We start from the raw sequence: 23,265 nt of genomic DNA, 5'->3' as shown, positions 1-23,265 counted from the left end.
GAAGTCTAAACAACACATAGGATACCCCATAAACGTACCTTCTGCTATACGACCAGTACCTCCCCCGTGATGAAGATAAAATCCGTGGTGTAATTGAGAATATACCAGAAACAGAAGAAGAAACACCTTTGGACACTTCGGGGGGGGGTGGGAAGGGGGGAAATAACTCAAAGAATGAAGAGCCCTTGTCTGCATCAGACCCAACATATGAGCCTTCTAAACACGTAGTACCGCATCTTTTGTCTCAAGGTGAATTGAATTACTTAGTCAGAGATTTAGGTCTAAGTAAGAGTAAGGCAGAGCTTCTGAGTTCATGTTTGCAAGAATGGAAGCTTTTACAGCCAAACACACGTGTAACAGTTTATAGAGACAGAGAGCTTGATTTTGTCAAGTTTTTTTGGGAAAGATGACATCATGACCTTTTATAAGGACATCAGAGGCCTAATGACAGCCCTGGATAGACCATATAAAGCTTCTGATTGGCGCCTATTCATAGATGCATCTAAAACAAGCTTAAAAGCTGTTTTACTTCATAACGGTAACTTAATATCTTCGGTTCCCGTTAGTTATGCAAGTTTGACGAAAGAATCATATGGTGTGCTTCAACATGTATTAACAAAAATTAAATATCAAGATCACAAATGGAAAATTTGCGGAGACTTTAAAATAATCGCAATGATACTCGGCATGCAAGGAGGATATACGAAGTACTGTTGTTTTTTATATGAGTGGGATAGTCGTGCTCGAAAAGAACATTTTGTAAGAACAGTATGGCCAACCAGAAAATTAATAGTTGGAGAGAAAAATGTGACGAATGAATCTCTTGTTGCCCCTAAAGATGTAATTTTACCACCGCTTCACATTAAACTGGGTTTAATGAAACAATTTGTGAAAGCAATGGATAGAAATTGCCAAGGATTTGCTTACCTCATTACCAAGTTCCCCCGCCTGTCTGATGCAAAAATTAAAGAGGGTGTATTTGTGGGACCACAAATAAGGTATCTGATGAAAGACGATAGTTTCGACACACTTTTGTCTAGAAAAGAAAAGCGTTCCTGGATTGCGTTCAAGAAAGTATGTAAGCAGTTTTTGGGAAGACATCGTTCTGAAGACTATAAAGATGTAGTTAAGGAAATGTTAAATGCATATAAAGATATGGGATGTAATATGTCTTTGAAAGTTCATTTCATGGGAATGCCCCATTTAGACTACTTTCCAGATGATTGCAGCAAAATATCAGATGAGCATGGAGAACGCTTTCATCAAGAGATAGCGGCAATGGAAAAAAGGTATGAGGGAAAATGGCAACCGTCAATGCTTGCAGACTACTGCTGGAATCTTAAAAGAGATTGCGACGATAAATACAAAAGAAAAAAATAAAATGTTGTGAAATTATGTTTTTCGATCTTTGTATATATTCTATTAGTATTAAAAAAATATATTTTGTAAAAACTTTTTAGTTTTCATGTTAAATATACAGTAGTTAAAAACATACGTAAAATTTGTATTATTCTCACGTGGGGTATCTAAGGAGGAAAGGTGTAGGGGACACAAATATTTTTTTAAATTTTTTTTTAAATATATTTTCGTAATATATAATAGCTGGCATCAGTTAACCCACGTATAGTTGGTCCTGCCTTAAAAAGTCTTTCATTCCACTGGCGTATTTTGTAAAATAATGGATCAAACAAAAATTCAAATTACTCAAAAACGGTGCCTGATAGAGAAATTTTGAAAGTAAATCTGAATTTAGGAGACCAAAATCATTGATAATCAAGTGCCAGATAGTCAGAAAAAAAGAAAAAGTTTTTTTTTTGTAGAACAGTGGATATTTCAAGATTTCTGGTTTTCTTGACAAGAAATCTCGGTATTGACTTAAAATTTCTTGTCTTGTCTTGAAATCGAAAATTACTTCTTGTCTTGATCTTGTCTTGATCTTGTCTTGAAATCAAGACAAGATCTTGAAATTTTCAAGAACTTGGCGACACCTAGATATCATGCAAAATTGTAATAAAGAAAATGTAATCGATTCGATTTTAGACAATAAAAGACTAGAGCTGTAACATAATTAGAATGGGTGAACTTATTCTAGTAAAACTAGTACTAGATAAGTCACCAAAGGACCGAAGAAATATAAAAAGCTAAGACGGATTGACAACTCGAGCATCCGACAAAAAGTGATCCGAAGATGAAACAGGTGGTAACATATCAAAAGAGCAGGAAGAAGAAGAAGAAGACAAAAAGAAATTGGACTTCGTAAAGTGTAGGTTTTTATCCAACGTCATCGAAAGTAGAACTGAAATTCGATTGAATTCTTCGTGTAACTTCGCGTCGATTGATGAACGATTTGACTAATTTTGAATAATTTTTGCTAAACTTCCGGTCATAACTTTTTAATCGGAAATGACATCAAAACAGGAACTACATATTCGAGCTTGATTTTTATTACGCGTCAATTGATATATCATATGTACTATTTTTGCGACTATAATGTGGAACTTCCGGTTACAACTTTTTAACCAGGAGTAATATAAAAACCACACGTATATTCTTGCCTTCCTAAGGAGCGTTGAATAATAGACCGCTTGTATTATTTTGGCGAATTTAAAACAGTACTTCCGGTGGCAATACTGGATCCGGAAGTCTGAAGTCAAATTTATCACCTTTAATGTCATCTTTGGGTTATAGGTTCTCATTCGATATATCATTTGTCATTCTATCTGTTCTAATAACGGAGGAGTTGTGTTTGTGATAGACTGTGACAGACATATATGGAAAATTCAAAGTTTTCTCGTTTTAATGTTGTAAAATAACAGCGACAATCATTAAAATCAGGCTGGAGGTATTAAATGAACCACAGATAGGGGAATATCAGGCAGAGTTTAGGAAAGGCAGAGGAACAACCGATCAGATATTCATAATGAAGGAGGTACTGACTAGCTGCTATGAATACAAAATCCCGGAAATAGTATTATTCATAGATTTTAAAAAGGCGTACGACTCTGTCAAAAGAGAAAAAATTGCTGAAGTTATGGAAGAATTCGAAATACCTACGAAGCTAAAGAAACTAGTGACGATGAAACAATAGTGGTAACAGAAAAAGTTAATCACAAACGACATCTCTGGCGGAAATTTAAACAGACCGGGCTTCTCAGTGATTTTCAAAACCACCGCAGATTTTCAAATAACTTACAAACATTTCTAAAAACTGTAAGACGTAATTTTAAAACAAGTGTTATTGAAAGTGGTAACATTAAAAAAGTCTACAAATACATAAGATCCTCATTGACATCTAAAGTGTCCATACCTTTACTACAAAAACCTAATCAGGTTTTATATGCTCTTCTGACAAAGATTATTCCGAAACTCTCTCCTTAGCATTTTCACAGGTTTTTACTAAAGAATCGAATGATGGCAATCTACCTCCTATTAGGTGTAACCGTGTCGGCGCATCCTTAGAGCAAGTCGAATTTACAGTGGATTATTAAATGTCAAACAACATTTAATGAAACTACGCACAGTCGCTTCACCTGGTTTAGATGGTTTAACACCAAAACTGTTAAAAAGATGAGCAGACACGCTTGCAATAACTTTAACGTTAATTATGCAGACTTCTTTTATCTAGAATTCCTTACCCCCTAGTTGGAAATTAGCATCCGTCACCCCTATTTTTAAAAAAGGCAACAAACTCGATCCCAACAATTATCGTCCGATTGGCTTGCTGTCAGTAGTTGGTAAAGTCATGGAAGCCATTATTTCCGAGGAAATGACTAAATTCCTTCTCCAGGAACAAGCCATTCCAACACAACAACATGGATTTGTGTCTGGCCGCTCTACTCTAACCAATCTCCTCCATTGTGTTAACGACTGGACGCTATCCCTTAACAGTTCGCAGCCGGTCGACGTTGTTTATCTAGACTTCTCTAAAGCTTTTAACCGTGTTCCTAATCGCAGACTTCTACATAAGCTAGAACATTTCGGAGTTCGCGGTATTTACTTCGTTGGATAGAAGATTTCCTGACAGATCGGCATTACAAAGTTAGAGTTGGCGAATCTTTCTCACAGGACAGGTTAGTGGAAAGTGGAGTGCCCCAGGGTTCTGTCCTCGGACCTCTGCTTTTTACGGTTTATACCAGCGATGTTCCTTATTATGTTTCAAGTAAAGTATCGTTCTATGCTGATGAGACAAAAATATATGCCAATCCTATGACAAACCAGTTAACCCTCCAAAGGGACTTGGACTCTATCTTTACTTGGTGTTCCCAGTGTTTACTACCCTTAAATGCGGAAAAATATGTAGTGCTTAGAATTGGTAAAAACAACCCACTTGTGCCGTATTTTGTTAACGGGCGACCATTAGATTCAGTGTTCTCGTATAACGACCTCGGTTTTATCGTAAACAGCAGTCTAACGTGGTCCGACCATATTACCTACTTCTATTTGTAAACGTGCGAACTCCAGACTATATCTTATTCGGAGGTGTTTTTCGAGAGTTTCAATGCAGTCTTTCTGTAAACTTTACACTATTTACGTAAGACCGATTCTTGAATATGCTGGTCCAACGTGGTATCCTGATTTGGTTCGAGACAAAACATTGTTGGAAAACGTCCAAAGAAAAGCCACTCGAATTCCATTGGGACTGAGAAGACTCTCCTATGCAGAGAGACTTAATATGGCCAACCTAACTTCCTTCGAACTTCGCCGACAACGTGGAGACTTAATCATCATCATCATAGTCATTATCATCTTAGTAGATGTGTTGTGGTTCATAATTGGGCTTCAGCAGCTCGGACAGTTTGATTGATAATATTTCTCCACTGGTCGCGGTCATCAGTTACATGTATTGCCTCAGTATACTGTTTGTTGAGAAGCTTTTTAGTAATGTCCGCCCATCGCTGTGGAGATCTTCCGCGTTGGCGTTGAGTCTGAGGCCTTCCTTGGACCACCAACCGCTCCATTTTGTGATCACTCCGATGGATATGACCAAAGAACTTTAAAATTCTAGAGTAAACGGTACTGGAGAGACGCTGATCCGGTTTAATTTCATCCAGAACCGAGACATTTGTACGGCGAGCCGTCCATGGAATTCGAAGCAGGCGTCTCCATGTCCACATTTCAAAGGCGTCTATACGTCGTCTATCTGATTCTTTGACTGTCCATGTCTCGCATGCATAGTAAAATATGGAAAAGACCAGAGTTGAAACGAGTCTCTTTTTGTTTGTCATAGTAATGTAACGATCACGCCAGACTCCGTTTAGTTCACTCATTGCTGCTCTTGCTAGTTGAATGCGTCTTCTAATTTCGGGTTCACAACTGCCTGTGTTGTTAACTAGAGCTCCAAGGTATATCATAGATGAGACTACCTCGCATCCCGCAATAGTTTGGGTTTCAGGAAACTGTTGTTGGCGATCAATAACCATGATTTTGGTTTTGTTGTAGTTAACCATGAGTCCAAATTTAGCACTTTCTTCCTCGAGTTTTTTTAATAATTCAATAATTTCTTCTGGAGTAGAGGCTAGAAGTGTAGTGTCGTCTGCGAAACGCAAGTTAGATATCTTAACACCACCTAGGTTTACTCCTCCCTCCCAACCATCCAAGACTCTGCGCATTATGAACTCCGAATAGATGTTAAATAATAAGGGAGATAAAACGCATCCTTGGCGTACTCCCTTCTCCAAAGTGCATTTGTCAGACAGGTATCCGTCCATTCGAATATATGCCAGGTTATCTTGGTACAGTTTGCTAATAAGGTGAGTCAAGTGTTTAGGTACACCCATTGTCGTCAATATGTTCCATAGTTTGTCCCATCTAACATTATCAAAGGCCTTTGTATAATCGACGAAACATATAAATATCGGGATCTGGTATTCTCTGGCTTTTTCTATGATGTTTCTTACATTAAGGATTTGTTCTCTAGTACCTCTGCCCTTTACAAATCCAGCCTGCTCAGGTGCTATTTGCCAACTTATGAAGTTTTCTAGACGCCGTTGCAGTATGTAGAGGATCACCTTACTGGCGTGTGATATTAGAGCTAATAGCCTGTAGTTGTTAAAATTATTTGTTGAACCTTTCTTATGAAGAGGTATAATTATGGTCTTTCTCCAATCCTCAGGCCAAACGCCTGTGTGCCATATTTCATTACACAATCGATGTAATATTTTCACTCCACATTCCGGAAGATGCTTCAAGACGTCTGCAGTAATGAGATCATATCCTGCTGCTTTGTTTAACTTAAGTCTTTTTAAAGCGAATTCCACCTCGGAAAAAAGTATGTCAGGTTCAGATTCAAAACTAGTGTGGTGTGTCTCTGTTGAAGGAGAATGGAAAGTGGAGGTCTGGCAGTCAGGTACAAACGGGGTGTCCGCTGGCATCTGGTCCGTATTGGCGTATAAAGACTTACAATACGCCCTCCAAACATCAATAACCTTGTCCAAATCCGTCTGTACATTACCTTCATCATCTTTGGTAGACCAAGATTTCTGTTTGAATTTACGTGTGAGTAGTCTGACTTTACCAAAGAGTTCTTTGGTGTTATTTGTGTCGGCATGTAGTTGAATTTCTCTGCAGATTTTCTCTATATGCTTGTTTTTGTCTCGTCTACAAGCAGCCTGAATATCTCTAGATAGCTGTCGGTACTGGGAATTCCTGAGAGGGTTCTCGATTCCAGCAATTTTAAGTTTTCTACGTTCTTCAACGAGGTCAAAAGTATCTGCAGACATCCACACTTTTTTTGGTCCGGTTGAGACGGCATTAGACTGTGCCTCGCAGTCAGCCAAGGTCTGTATCAAGGTATTTTTAAAAGATAACCAAATCTTTTCGGAATCATGAGTGGCGATAGTTGGTAAAATATTTTCGAATCTTTCATTACATTGGCTTTTAAATTGTTGTGTATCTTTTATTTTTGATATCCTATTGTTTCGGATCCTAGCACATGCCTTGAATTTTTGCTTTAGCGTTGCAAAAAGAAGTTGGTGGTCAGAGCCGCAGTCAGCGCTAGGTCGTGTTTTACATTGGCTAATAGATGTTTTCCAGCGATGTTTAATCATTATGTAATCGATTTGATTTCGGTGTCGTCCGCCAGGTGAGATCCAAGTGTACAATCTTCTGGGGTGGTGCTTATACATAGAGTTCATTATTGTCAAGTCATTGTCAACGCAGAACTGGATAAGGCGGTCTCCCCTTGAATTACGTTCACCTATTCCATATCTACCCACAATATCTCGTATATGTTCGTCATCCATAGTAACACCGATTTTTGAGTTTAAATCACCCATGATGATAGCGATTTCTTTATTTGGGATATTTTGCAGATATGATTCCAGTTCGTTGAAAAAAGATTCAGTTGTATCATCATCAGCAGTTGAGGTAGGCGCATATACCTGAATCAAATGGACGATAGAGGGAGATCCAATTAGTTTTAAGGAAATTATACGATCACTGATAGCTTGATATCCCAGTATATAAGGACAAAGAGATTTTGAAACCCAAAAGCCAACACCATTGATACTTTTGTTAGTGTTGCCTGAAAAGCACATGAAATGTCCCAAATTAGTTATGTAGTGCCCCTCGTTACGGAAGTGAAGTTCAGAGAGCCCGGCCACAGAGATATTTGTTCGTTCCAGTTCCTTCTCCAGAATAGCTTGTTTGCCCGGTTGTAAAAGGCCACGGACATTCCATGTAGCTATGTTGTATGGTTTGCGGTTATTAAGTTTTTGTTTTTCACCAGTAGCACATTTCGCATGTAAAACCTGATGAGTCACGTCTACATGCCCGGTAACTGATTTCACACATTCCTCCCCGGACGAGAAGATGCGCCGGGTGCCATCCGGATCGCGAAGCTCATCATCCGAGGCCTCGCAGCTATTGCTCATATCATGAACTTTCGTGGGTGAAATAAAGGGGTGGTTTCCCGTTGCCTTCCCCTTTGGTTGGGAGTGCTAATAAGGAAATTTGTTTAAACAGAGTTAGTAGGAAAGGACAATGGTATCTACTGTTTGGACTTAGTAGATATACCAAGGCTCGCGTTTGCAGGGTCGCATACCTGAAGTAGGACTATCACCTATTGGGTTTATAGACGAGTCTCTACCCGCTATCCTGAGGAAATTAGGAGTGTGTGAATGGGGAGAGGCGCAAGTTACGCAGTTTGTATGTAGGGTGCGCGAGATGTATATGCCACACACCCCCCGCGCAAAAAGGACCTCTTCCACTCAAACACGGTCAAGAGGACTCATCCGACACTCGGGGTGTGGCTGAGATAGGTTCTTGGTAAATAAATGGGTATGGGACGAGATGGAATATTGGGTAAGGACAGCGGTCAGCTGCTCCTGCGTTCGTCTCTTACGACCAGTAGGAGATACTGTGGGTGTATTCTTTTCAGCGGCCCGCATCCCACACGGGGGAGACTTAATAACCACTTTTAAACTATTAAAATTCAATTTCGAAAATCTCGACGAAATGTTTACCATAAACTAGGGATGGCGGTTTTCGACAAAACACCGGTTTTCGGTTATACCGTTTTTTTCCTTACGGTTTAACCTGGCGGTTATAACCGGCCAAAAAACCGGTTTTTCCAAAAACCGGTTTTAGGTTTTTTAATCCAATAGGTTACAATGTTACATTTACAATGCACTTTAGTTTGCGATACTCCACTCGACTCGATACTCCCCTAACAACACAAAACATTCAAGGAATGTACTATCAAAGTTCTATTAATGTTTGAATGTACTGGACATTCAAGGAACATTCGGTGAATATCTGATTAAGTTATTCGTGGAATGTTACCACAAGACATTCTATGAACATACTACCAATGTCCTATATTTTAAGAGAGGCCATTTACTATTCAATTTGCATTCATTTTCAAATTTGCTGCGCGTGTATATGTATTTAGGCAATCCAACCCACGTGACTTCTGGTTCTGGTTGGCATGGCACACAGGTTACAGAGGTTATGTTTGTAATATAATTTCATTTCATCATTTCACTGTTTATCGTCATATTTTGGATTCATTTGGATTTCGTTTGCTGTATTTTGTGAACTTTATAAACTTTACCACACTGCAAAGTGATTATTTAAGGAAATTATTATTGGAAACGCCAGATGTTTGGAGAAAGGTAGGGCAAACAATTTTTATCAATGTTCATTTTTCTCTGATATTTATCAATATTGATGAATTTTGCAAGCAATAACATTATTTCTTTTATTGTTTTAGATATTTATTGAAGCTGAAAGTAATTGAGGATTTAGATCCATATACAATTCAGTCAGAATTGGATTTTACTATAAAGTGCATTCCACCAAATTACTATTATAGATATTATAGATGAAAGCATACAAAAGCCTTCAGGCACATAGATATTTTACAGCTGGATTTGTTTTTAAAGTTGGAATAAAGTTGGAAGTCACAAGCAACAACTTCGTAAGTACCTACAAGAATATTGAGGAAATCCAGCTCCTGGATACTACTGGGCAAACTAGAAGATTGAAGAGGACAAAGCCTTTTGAACTAGTTTGAGTGATAGTGAAAAGCAGAGCATAATGCTTGTGTGCATGTGTATGTTAGAATAGTGCGGTTAGAAAAGCAGAGCATAGTGCTTGTGTGCCTGTTAGATTAGATAAGAGACGCTATTGGTAAGCTCTTCATTTTAAGGAACAGTAGTAATTTAGGTTAAATTAAAATTGCTCATTGGTCAGTTATGACCAGATTGTAATTCTAATGAACAATTCAATACAATGAATCGTCATCGTAGTGATGATTATGGAAAAAAATATATGACAAGATTTTGTGCAATAAAAATGTTTATATTTATCAAGGATGTATTATTTGGTATGGCTACATATACAGTCGGAAAAATGAAAGAATACCCATGAATGAACATATAAAACACGCTGTATTTTCCTGTCACCGTGTCACAAAGAAAATTGTCCAGTGCAAGTAACAATAATTATTACATGTACTTGTGCTGACCAGTTTTTTGTGTCACACGGTGACAGGAAAATACAGCGTGTTTTATATGTTCGTTCATTGGTATTCTTTCATTTTTCCTACTGTACTTCTGGTATATCGTCGGTGATGTGACAATACCTCCTATCTGCTTTTTCATGAATTTTGTAGGAGATGAAAAACTTGTTTGGGCCACCTCGCGTTTTCATATATTTTTTGATTTGTTTTGTAGTAAATTCAACTATCTATTTACTACAAAACAAGTCAAAACTTACGTATGAAAACAGGAGGTGACCGTAAAAAATGTTTTTAGTCTCCTGCAAAACTCATGAAAAAAACATATAGGAGGTATTGTCACATCACTGACGATATATTTCAGAGAATGTCTAAAAAATATACTTTGAATGTCCTAAGAACATTCATGGAATGTTTCAACAAGACATTTAGTCTAAACAATATACTGTGAATGTTCAAAGAACATTCGTAGACATTCATGGAATGTTCCAACAAGACATTCAAGGAATGTTTAAAATGCTGACATAGCACTTTCCTGGGACTTTCCAGGGACGTTCGTGTGCTTTTGGGGACATTCCAGGAATGTTTTCAATGTCCTGTGTGTACGTTCTAGGAACATTCCTGGAATGTTTTGTGTTATTAGGGTCGATATCAATAATATGATCAAAATTAGTACTATCGAAAGAACACAATATCAATATAAATAAAACACAATTTTTAATAAAACCATGTTATTCTGTTAATTATTATATTTATTTATTATTTTATTAATGTTATATATTTATTGATTATTATTAAATATAATATAGCGTAAGATTAATATATACATATTGCAATAATTTACAATTTAACCCAACCATTTCAACTTATTTATACAAAATTTCCCAGACTCTTTCAAATGGGATTTACAAAAAATAATATCAACATAAATATTTTACTTAAAAATAAATTGGACAATGCAATTTATCTTTTATTTTTACTACCATCAAAAAAAATTTATCATGTATTTTTTAACACGTTTGTATATTTTTGTATAATAGGTACATTTTAACTCATTTAATACTTCCTGTATGGGTGTATCATTTTGAAAACGTAAGGAAATCCTTGGAGATTCGTATTTGTAATCGGTAATTTGATATTCATAGTCAGACATTATTTTTGGTAATCAGAAAAAGTCATTCACCCACTTTCAATGTCAAGAGTCAAGTGTGAAAAATAGATGATGTTTGCGTCTACTTCACCAGATCACTTCTTATGTAAATATTATGATTACAAATACCTTTTCAACGAAATATTATAATAAAACTAAATTGTTCCTGGCTGATGTGAGTTTGCACTTTCAGTTTGCTTCTGTATTTATAAAATAAAATTTGAATTATGGTTTTGTTTGGAATAATTACTTGAGAATAATAATTATGATTGGGATCCAAAATAATACCTAACCTAATCCTAATCACCGTAAAAACCTAATAACCGGTTTTTACTTTAAAAAGAAAAACCGGTTATAACCGGGACAAAAAACATCCGGTAAAACCGGTTATTGCGAAGTAAAAAAACCGGTTTTCGGTTAAAACCGGTAGGTTTTCCCCATCCCTACCATAAACCAAGATGAACGCCTCAGAGGTCACCAGTTTAAACTTAAAAAAGAGAACTTTTCTACGAGACCAAGGCAGAACTTTCTACCAAATAGAGTGTTCGAGAGTTGGAATAACCTTAATGATAACATTGTCTCGGCCCCCTCTACCAACACGTTTAAAAACAGACTTGACCGTTTTTTATTATAGCTGAACCATTTTTTTATGTAAACCAAAATTATATCTTTTTTTTGTTTTATATTGTATCTACTAGTAGGTTAGTTATGTAATTTCTTTGTTTTTGGGCATAATAGGGACTTGTCCCTCTGCCCTTGCTTATGTTTAATAATTAATTAATAATAATTAAAGGACCACAAATAGATAGCATAATAAAATCAAGAGTGGTTGCTCAAGAGTGGTCAAGAAAATAGCATGGAGGGTACCTGATTATAAAAGAAAGAGAGGAAGACCACGAAAGCGATGGAGAGAGACGGTAGTAGAAGACCTAAAAGAAAAGGGAATAACAGACTGGAAGAGTTGACAAGGAACAGAAACCTATGGAAAAGAACAACAAAGTTTTGGGCCTAAGAGGCCTGTAAAAAAGCTACAATATACATATAATGTTGTAAAATAATTGAAAACAATAACATACTTTGAGAAAAAGTCCCATTTTAATAAATGAAACAAATTGACGCTGAAAATTCTTCAGTAGAATTTAAATAAAAAAAGTTTCACTTCAATCTGACTTTTTTTGCTCACTCTATAACTACCTTCCGACATTACAGGAACGCAGCTGAAACTAATTATTTTAAATAAATAAAGTGATATTTAATGAACGACATTTCTGATAAATATAATATAAAGTTATTCACGTTAGTCAGCATATTTTCGGTGTGTAACAATAAATTTCCTATTTCCATACATAATTTGGTCTTTTGGGTACGAACATCGCGCTGGTGGAATGGTCTATTAACACTGCCGATAATATTCCTTAGCTTGGCAAACTAAAATTGGTAAGTGTCTTTTTGGAGAAATTGTTTTTTAGTGCGACCTGGTTAATAGAAAATTTGCTTGTGTTTTACTTAAATGGATATTATTCATTTTTTTCTGTACTTTATTGTTAGACTTTACTTTTATTCTTCTCGTTGTCCTTATGCCCTATCTATGAAAGCGTCGGACTTTGCTATCATCTATCCATCTTTTACCCATTTTTTCCACGCCTTCCGGTCTCCTGCCATTTCCTCCATCTGTTGTACTGTTTTCCCTTTCTTGGTCCCGATTTCCTGGATTTGTTCCATCCACTTCTTTCTAGGTCTGCCCATTCTGCTTTTTCCCTGTCTTTTGGCATCTTTCACCTTCTTAACTAGTCTGTTCTCGTTCATTCTAGTTATATGTCCAAACCAATTCAGATTTCTTTTTTCAGTTTGTTTCTCTATTAGTTCCTGTCTTAACACGTTTCTGATGTTTTTGTTTTTTTACCTGCCCATCTTCGTCTTTGCAGCTATTTTTCTCAGCTGCTTTATTTCTGCTTCATTTATGGCACTTTTATGTCTTTTATTTGTAACCCATGTCTCGCTTGTGTATAGAAGAGTTGGTACTGTGATTGTATTATGTATATGTATTTTTGTTTCCTGGCTGATTTCCCTTTTTCCCTATTATTAATCGTATAATATTATATTCTCGTAACTTTATTTGTCCTACTTGCAATTTCTAGGTCTGGCTTACCATAGTTCGATATTATCGTAGGTCGTCTCGATAGACGTTACAAGAGCTCAATATTCACATTTCCACAGTGTAATATGAATTATTATATTATTTTTTGAGCTGTTGATTCGTCAGAGTAAGGTAAATTTTTATATTACTGATTTGATTTTACATTGTGTTTAGTTTAAGTTGGTTTTCTTCAAATTGATTGAAAAAGATGAAGACTGTGAAAAGTCAAACACTCACTCTTCGCGATTACTTAGACTTTTTCTCTTCATTTTCTTCTTCCTCTGGTGCGTTTCAATTATTTAATGCTTGAAGAAGAGATAGTTTGAATGCTTAAAGAAGAAATTCTCTTCTACTTCTTCCTTTATAAAAGCACTTTTGCTTTTTCATTGGCGGGTTGATGCCTTTGTAGAAGATTGCAACTTCATTTCTTGCGCAGTCGGCCGATACTTCTTATACCACTTGGTAATTTGTTCCTTGACATTTTAACGACCCTTGTGTCCGTAATTCTACTGATGCAATTCTTCTATTCTTTTTTTCTATTTAGTGTCCTCTCGTAATCTTTCTGCTGTTTCCAGCACTCTCTACGTTGTGGCAGTGTCGGGTCTTGTTTCTGATGCGTACGTCATTATTGGTCTATTACCTACCTTAAAGATTCTTGATTTCATCTCACCGTTAATGTGTCAGTTACGCCATATAGTGTTATTATAACATCCTTCTAACCTATTTTGATCTTTGTAGTTGATCTGTTACTTCTTTTGTTACGTCTCCATAGCTGGACCACAGATTAACCCAACAATTGTTGGGTTAATCTGTGGCTGGACAGTGTAATCTGTAGGTATTCTTTTTCTCATGATCATCTTTCAGTGCGTCACAGTTTTTCGATTTCTTTCTAACGCATTAAATTGTATGTGACAGAAAAAAAGGCACATCCTTGATTACAGACATTTACAACATCTATTCTAGTTATTCTAGTTGTCGATAGATGGCGCCAAAATAAAAAAAATAATGTTTTTTTAATTAGATAATAATATTACAAATATAATCTGTATAATTTATAAGACTATACAAATCAAAGAAAATGCCATTTTATAAATGCAAGAAACACATTTGATTTGTTTTTATTCCAAATTGAAAATAAAATGTGACAACTGTCAGATTTAACTAAAATTTCATATTAGAATAAATGTCATAAATGTGTATTATCACGGACTTACCCTTTTTCCTATCATTTGTTAAGCCCTGAAAAATGCTCATGAAAAGGACAATACCTTACTTCCATTACTTGTTCATTGTTCAATGCTAAGTCCATCGACTTAAAGTTTACATCTAATTGGTTCTTCGCTGATTACCATTGTTCTAGCTTTTTGGGTTGAAATTGCCATGTTAAATTCTTTTGCTCTTGTATTAAATCTAAGAACTAGCTACCTTAATTTTGGGCTATCAAAATTGCATTATCTGCGGAACAGAGAATTTTAAGTTCGTTGTTCCTTCTTCTGTATTCTCTTTATTTATTGATGCTCATTATGACTTCATCCATGGTTAGATTAAATAGGATAGGGGCTAGTGAATTCACCTACCGTCTTATTATCATAGTATAATAATCATCTGGTATTTCTCCTTCGTTATAAATTTTGTTAAAAAAAGTGGTTAAGTAGGTAATATTTTCCTCATTTAAAATTTTAAGTAGCTTAGCATAGTCCAGAAAGCCACTGCGCATCCGAAAGGAAAAATATTCTGATTCGGATTTTTTGCACAATCTTACTCAAAAAGGACTCCTTTTAACAAATTTTCATGTTGCCAGTACCAAAAGGTGGTCAAAAATTTTTGAAACATTTTTTTTGTTTTTTTCCTGAAATTATTTTTTTTGCATGGAAAAAAGTTTTTTTTAGGTTTTTTGTATCATTCCAAACAGAAAAGGTCTTTAGTGTCTTTTCTCTAAAAATGATAGTTTTTGACATATAAGCGATTAAAAATTGAAAAATTGCGAAATCGGCCATTTTTAACCCTCAAAAACTATGTGAAAAACTGAAAATTTGAATATTGTCAAGGTAGGTAGATATTTTTTAAACATCGATTGATGAAATCCCGAAGAGCTTTTTGCAATACAATATTCAAAACTGCTTTGTTTTTTAATTGCTAATAAAGGAAAGGAAAGGAATAAATTCGTTATTTCGTAAACCGGCGACTTTAAGGAAAAATCCCGAAACAGGTCGATTTTTATTTTTAAGTTATGATATTGTGGCATATATGGTATACTAGTGACGTCATCCATCTGGACGTGATGACGTAATCGATGATTTTTTTAAATGAGAATAGGGGGTCGTGTGCTAGCTCATTTGAAAGGTTCTTCAATTCTCTATTCAGTAATATAAACATTTACATAATTATTTATACAGGGTCTCCAACAAATTTTTATTAAATTAAATTATTTGACAAAAAAAGAAGTAGAAGGACACCCTGTATAAATAATTATGTAAATGTTTACATTACTGAATAGAGAATTGAAGAACCTTTCAAATGAGCTACCACACGACCCCTATTCTCATTTAAAAAAATCATCGATTACGTCATCACGCCCAGACGGATGACGTCACTAGTATACAATATATGCCACAATATCATAACTTAAAAATAAAAATCGACCTGTTTCGGGATTTTTCCTTAAAGTCGCCGGTTTACGAAATAACGAATTTATTCCTTTCATTTGCACCATACTGTCGGTGGAAAATAGTGTCGCGCACGCTTGATTAGCAATTAAAAAACAAAGGAGTTTTGAATATTGTATTGCAAAAAACTCTTCGGGATTTCATCAATCGATGTGTTAAAGAATATCTATCTACCTTGGCAACATTCAAAATTTCAGTTTTTCACATAGTTTTTGAGGGTTAAAAATGGCCGATTTAGCAATTTTTAATCGCTTAGAATATGTCAAAAACTATTCTTTATAGAGAAAAGTCACTAAAGACCTTTTCTGTTTGGAATGATCCAAAAAACCTAAAAAACTTTTTTCCATGCAAAAAAAATAATTTTAGGAAAAAAACAACAAAAAAAACGTTTAAAAAATTTTTGACCACCTTTTGGTCCTGGCAACATGCAAATTTGTTAAAAGGAGTCCTTTTTGAGTAAGATTGTGCAAAAAATCCGAATCAGAATATTTTTCCTAGCGGATGCGCAGTGGCTTTCTGAACTAGCAGGAATATGATCTGATCCAGGTGCTTTATTGTTTTGGCTTGCTGTATTGCTTTTCTGACTTTCGATTTCAGTATAAGTACTGGGACCTCTGTCGAACTGGTTGCCACAGGTAGTATGTGGAGCATATTTGAACATCGTCAAAAAGGTCACTGATATATATCTTTCCCATTATTTCACTGTTGTTCAAAGTTCACAATATATTATATTGTGAATGAACTTCACAGTTTATTAATTATTTGTTATTTTACTACTATCTGTTGTTTTACAATCAATAGATAATTTTATTTTTAAATATTCAACCTTCATTATTCGGTCAATTAGTTTGTATTCAATTGCCAATATGCATACCTACCTAATTTTCGTCTATGATTAAATTGAACAAAAAAGTAATTAGAGGGAATCCCTTTATCTGTGGGTTTTTTCGAATGAAATCGGTAATCAGTCCCGAAGCTAGGGTATAAGGTGCCCGTCTGCAAAACTAGCATAGGCGCCCTTCGGTTTTTTTAAATAAGGATTTTGTATAACACCAGCAACAAAAAGCTAATTTTGGCGCCCCCCAAACGGGGGCGGGCGCCCGCCTGCAGTGCATCCCTTGCAGGCCCGTTATCGCCGGCCCTGTCGGTAATAATATTCTCAACTCCATATCCTAGTAATCACTTTGTTGTCATTGTATATGTTTTCTACAATTTTTATCATATCTTATTTTCATTCTCAAATATTGTCACAGTTATCGATAAGACTTTATTTACATAATCGCATAAAAAATAATTTAATGATAATCAGGTCTATTTACTATTCCAAAGTCTTTATTTCTACTTTTAGAAACAAATATACGTTTAATTAAATTCTCAAGAAATTCTTTTAGCCCAGTAAATGAACGGGAACGGCGAATGATACGGCGATACCGTATAATTTTCAGGGTCAACTTCGAATTGCATGAAAATTTGGATTTAGGTTCTACTTACCGTCCGCTTCAAAGTTGAACTTGTGCCGTTGGTTCCTTTTACTTGGGGATGACAGTTACCCCTAGTCGGGGGTAAAAACCACGCGTTTAAAATAAGTCCCGAAATGGAAAAATTGACTAACTCTAAGCAATTTTCGTTCAATAGGATTTTTTAACTTAGTCAACACTTTTCTAGTTATTTGCGATAAAAATGTTTATTTTTCGACAAAAACACCACCTTTTTAGGCGGTTTTTCACACATAACTCAAATAGTAATAAGTATTTTATCGAAAAAAATATTTTTAGCAAAAATGTAGCATATAAAAAATTAAAAAAAAAGAATGTGTGTACTTTATACGCACGTAAGAAGTTATACTTCTATTAGATGATTTCAACGAAATCAATATACTTTAAACAGTTTCTCTACTACTTTCCAAAAATTTTTATTAAAACAATACCAAAAATTAAAAAAATAAAAGAATAAAACACACACAAACACATTGAAAAATGCCACGAATGATTTCTGAACAATAATTGTTGCCAAAAATTTTAATTAAATACGTATTTTCTGAAAAAAATTATATAATAATATATTTACAATCATAAAATCTATAAAAAAAAAATAAAAAAATGATATAACTTGCATTGGGCTTGAACCTACTTCCTGTCCATCATGCCGTACGAGAGTCGAAGAGATTTCAAACTGCACCACCTTCGCCTATACGTCATGTGGGAATATACACAAACTAAACAACTTTTTGACATTTTGTTTATATGAATTTTTATTAGTTTGATTTTTGTCGAATTAAAATACATCAATATATAGAGTAAGAAAACGATACATTAGATGAAAATTTGTAGAAAGTTTGTTCGTAATCAGATTATGTAAATTGAAGCATTGCCTACTAATTACTAGGTAAGTACATTATTTTTTTACATTTTCCAAATAGGTATGAAGATAATTTTTTATTGGAATAAAACTGAAACATTTAGAATTACGTACCTGTAGCTTTTCAAAACTATTTAAAAAGTCACTATAATTATAAATTTGATTTTATTTCTGTCCTCACAACAATAAAAACTTAGATATTATACAACATTTTTGTTTACCGATAACCTCCATATTGAACAATTATTGACAGATAATTTCAACACCCAATCAGAGCCCGTATAAAGACTAATACCATACTGTCGGTGTGCGCATGCGCGCAGATCAATATAAATTCACCCTCAATCTCAATCGCGCCTAAAGAAGTATAACTTCAAAAACTTTTAATTCTTGAAATCTATAGACCCAGCAAAAGCAAAGTTGTAGCTCATGAAAAATACGTTCTTATTCGTCAAAATCCAAATCGAATATTTCAACGTAAAATGATCGAAAAATGAAGCACTTTTCGGGAAAATCTCATTAAAACATTTTTAAAGTGTTTAAAAAAGCTTTTTCGTACGAGCGTGCAAAAAGTCTACTTTCGTGCACGCATTTTAGTTTAGGATGTTTCACTTTTCCGCACGCGTGTTTCTTTTTCCGCACGCGTGTTACTTTTCCGCACGCGGTTTTTACTTTTCCGCACGCGTGTTAATTTAGATATGTTAATATAGCCTTAAAGTAATTATAATACATGCAATAAACTAATATTTAGATATTATTTACTAATTTATTTCAAATATATCTTATTGTGTTCCTGTTTTAATGAAATTAACGCGACAATTCGATGAAATAAAATTATTTTGACATAATGTTCGAAAGTCAAATCGGTAGACAATAACAGTCGTTTTGAATCATCGTCATGGAAACCAAGATCGCCGTCATGCTAACTAATTATATTGAAAGTTTGGTTTTGACAACCTTGTCAAAGAATTAATTTGTGTATGTATTTTCACTAGTAATACAACTAGAGGTCAAATTATTTCCGGAAATTTTTTTGAGATCATGAATATTTTGAAAATTTCCCGAGTCGCAGACGAGGGAAATTTTCTAAAAATATTCATGATCAAAAAAAAAATTTCCGGATATTAATTTGACTTCGCGTGGTATTCGGTAAGAAAATTCCACACCAAATTTGCATTTGAAAATCCAAAGCTGCATGAACAGATTAATAGCGCGCCATAGCTTTGTCAGCAATTATTTAGGCTTTCAAATTCATAATTTCTACTCATTGTAGTTGCATGGGAATACCATTTCAAGATAGAAAATAGTATATTCTTCAATTTTACATAAGTTTTGAGTAACTACAAGTGATAGAAAATTATTTTTTGGCGTTTTATTTTAAATTATGTAAACAAATAAAAACCAGTCTGTCAAAAAGGTTCTGTGATTGTAAACGTCAAAAAATGTCTACTATAATTCGCTGTTGGGTACCCCACGAGCAAAAAATTTCCGATAAAATACCTCCGTTGCCATGGTGATCTGTCAAAATAACGTATTTTGATTGGTTCAAAAGTACAGGTGTGGAATTTTCATATTAATTAAATTAATTGATTAAGATTTGGTAATTTTTTAAAGACTCTTAGAAAAAATATTGTTCCTGACTCTTGCAGAAAGTCTCTTTTCCGCACTCGACTGCTTGCCGAACTCCCGCTTCACGTCGTTCGGCAAACTGCAGTCGCGTGCGGAAAAGAATAACTTTCTGCACTTGTTAGGAAAATAACTATATTTTTTATTTTTTAAAAAAGTTTCTATGGGCTATTCCATGAATATTATTATCGCTACAACGAATATTTTAGTGTGCAACGTAAGAAGTGCGAAAGTAAATGGCTCTAATAATTGTTCCAATAAACAACAATGTATTTTGCAATTTATTTTCGTTCTTCATAATTTGCACAGTAAAATATTCGTTGTCGAGATAATCCACAACAGTCGTATGTTCGTGGAATGGGTTATAGCATTAAAACTAAGCGAGTTGCGCTCAACATTCATTTAACCACTTATTTTGGCAAAAAAATCGTGAAAATCTCCCCCTATTTAGCAACCCAAATGAAATTAATGGTTACCGCTTTACAAACAATTTACTTTACTTAAGTATTTTTTATATGATCTCTATGTTTCACCGGATTAAAGGGCTTATTTTTGAAAGGATTATGGTTGAAAGGGCCTGAACGAATCACGAATGTATGCAAAATATAAACAGTCATATCTTAACCAATTTTTGTCTTAATTTCAATAAGTTCTTTTCGAAAATTGCTTCATTTTTTGATTATTTTGCGTTGAAATATTCGATTAGCAATTTGACGAATAAGAATGTATTTTTCATGAACCCACAACTTTGGTTTTACTGGGTTTATAAACTTTCTGAACACACAAATTTTTGGTTTTTTTTGTAAGCTGCATTTTTGCTAAGAATATTTTTTCCATAAAATTCTTACTTTTTCTTCTTCTTACTAAAATTCTTCTTCCATAAAATTTCTTGTAGAAAAATAAACATTTTCAATCGCAAATAACTTCGAAAAGTATTTGCTTATATTTTGAGCCATATACAGGGTGTCCCCGAAAATAGTGCGTTTCTTTAAGGTGTGGATATAATACACAATTTAGAACAAAAAAGTCCTATAACATTTTTTCGTAAAGTTAACCGTTTCCAAAAAAAATTACATTGTTCTCCATACGAGCGAATTTTTATTTTCATAAATTTTAATGACCTGGCAACATTGCGTAGAAGAACCTGTGATTGTAGAAATTTCATCTAATGGAACCCCTTGTTTATTTACTATTTGAGGTGTGATTTCTAGAGTTGATGACCCTAGATGTACATAGGTACCTACCTGCAAAATAATTATTTCTTGCTTTAATAATGTGGCATTTTTGCTATTAATATCTGAATTAATGTTTTGGATTAAGGCTCGAAATTTTACATAAATTATAACTTTTACTTTAGTAACTATGGTTTAATTCCTAAAATATAATTAATGCTATTAATAAACAATTATAAACAATTAAAAAGACATCTTTGCCGAACGGCTGAAGTGAAGGATGTTTTTTTATCGTGTAATTAATAATATCGAAAGTGATTAGTGATAAACTGAGTAAGTAGGTAATTTTTATTTAATAAATATTTGTTAAATCATTATTTATTCTACTGAGAATGATAATCAGAATATTCAAATGGATGGGTACATGCAGCAGTCTACCTCGAACGAGGCGCTGCTAGTTCAACAAAACCAAGCTTTGTTCAACGAAAATCAAGCCCGCAGTCAAAATGAGCAGGCGTTGTATAATGCTTGGATGAGTGAAAAACAATTAAGAGAAAAATTAGAAGTCACTATTAAACAGCTTCAAATACAAGTTGAGATAATACTAAAAAAGACCAAACTGAATATCGTACAGATGAAGAAGAACTAAGCAGAGACACAGAATGGATTAGGGTTAGAAACTCAAAAAAAGAAAAGCTAGCAACTCGCCGCAGGTACAATCCCCTGAAACGAATACCAAAAGTAACAAACTGCAACCGGTTAATATAAAACCTCCACCAATTATAATTAATAAAGTACAAAAATATGACGAATTATCAGATTATCTACATAAAAACAAGATACAATTCCAGGCAACCATGTTGGCTGGAGGGAATATAAAATCAATGTCACTGACTCAGATGCATACAGGAGTCTAACTGAAGTTTTAAACAATACGGAAATGGAATGGTTTTCATTTGAAAACAAACAGTCAAGACCTGTCAAGGTAGTTGCAAGAAACTTACACCAGTCATGCAAAGTTGAACAAATTTTAAAAGACCTAAAGAACAAAGGCTTCAATATACTGGAGGTAAATAAAATACTAACCGGGAAAGATAAAACGCCACTTCCGCTTTTTACGTTATCCTTTGATAAAGATGAAGATATAAAAAAAATCTATGCCATTAATGAAATATTAAATATGAGAGTACAAATAGAGACTTTCAGAAAACCAAAATCGCTGCCACAATGCAAGCGATGCCAGGAATATGGGCACACACAGAATTACTGCAAAGGGGAACCAAGATGTGTCAAATGCATTGGAAAACATCTAACCCAAGACTGTAAAAAACCCAAAAATATAGCTCCAAAATGTGTTCACTGCGGCAATGACCATCCAGCTAATTATAGAGGATGGAGCACTGCAAAAGCTCTGCAAACACTAAGAAATAAAAATATAAATAACAAGGCTCCTGAGAGTAGATTAAATATAGAAAATATGGAAAATAGACACCGAACTTTAAGAAGAGCTGGAGTATCTTATGCTCAAGTAACACAACCAGAAACAGAAAATAATACAGACACAGTAACTGAAATGCTGCAAAAAATAATGGAGAAAATGAGAAAACAAGAAGAATTTAACAAAAAAGTACTTGAAACGCTGGAGAGATTTGAAAATATCAGAGGCCGATCATAATCAGTCTATAATGCCCCTGGACCTTAGGATACTCCAATGGAATACAAATGGACTCTTACAACACCAGCAAGAGTTATTAGTAACCATACAAACACAAAAAATAGACATATGCCTAATTGCAGAAACACATCTAACTAGACAATCATTTATTAAGCTGCAAGGTTATCAAATCTATCATGCCATACATCCACAAAATTCAGCCAGAGGCGGAGCTGCTGCCGCTGTTAAAAATAGTATTCTCCACTGGGAACGTGAAAAAATTGAAACTGAAGAAATACAATGTGCCTCTATCAGTGTTAAAACTAAGAAATACACACTTAACATTGCAGCTGCATATTTTCCTCCAAGACATAACCTCAAAAGAGAAGACTATGCTAACTTCTTGTCAACCTTGGGTGAAAAATACATAATTGGCGCAGACTTTAATGCAAAAAATACCTGTTGGGGCTCCAGACTCTCAACACCTAAAGGTAAAGAATTGCAGCATGTTGTGACTGGACACAATTGTAGATGGCACTCTACT

At 34.6% G+C, this 23,265-nt stretch overlaps 1 protein-coding gene across 1 annotated transcript in view; it reads left to right on the top strand.

Moving 5' to 3' along the window:
* Positions 1-12,385: 12,385 nt before the first annotated feature.
* Positions 12,386-23,265, top strand: part of LOC126879083 (cytochrome P450 9e2-like) — an 86,786-nt gene continuing 75,906 nt past the window's right edge. The window contains exon 1 of the mRNA XM_050641999.1: positions 12,386-12,545. The gene's annotated coding sequence lies outside the window, so the exon portion shown is untranslated. The remainder of the gene's footprint in view (positions 12,546-23,265) is intronic.

Source organism: Diabrotica virgifera, chromosome 1 (genome assembly GCF_917563875.1).
Source record: "Diabrotica virgifera virgifera chromosome 1, PGI_DIABVI_V3a".
Lineage (NCBI taxonomy): Eukaryota > Metazoa > Arthropoda > Insecta > Coleoptera > Chrysomelidae > Diabrotica > Diabrotica virgifera.
The sequence above is the reverse complement of the archived record's forward strand: the minus strand, read 5'-3'. Positions and strand labels throughout refer to the sequence as shown.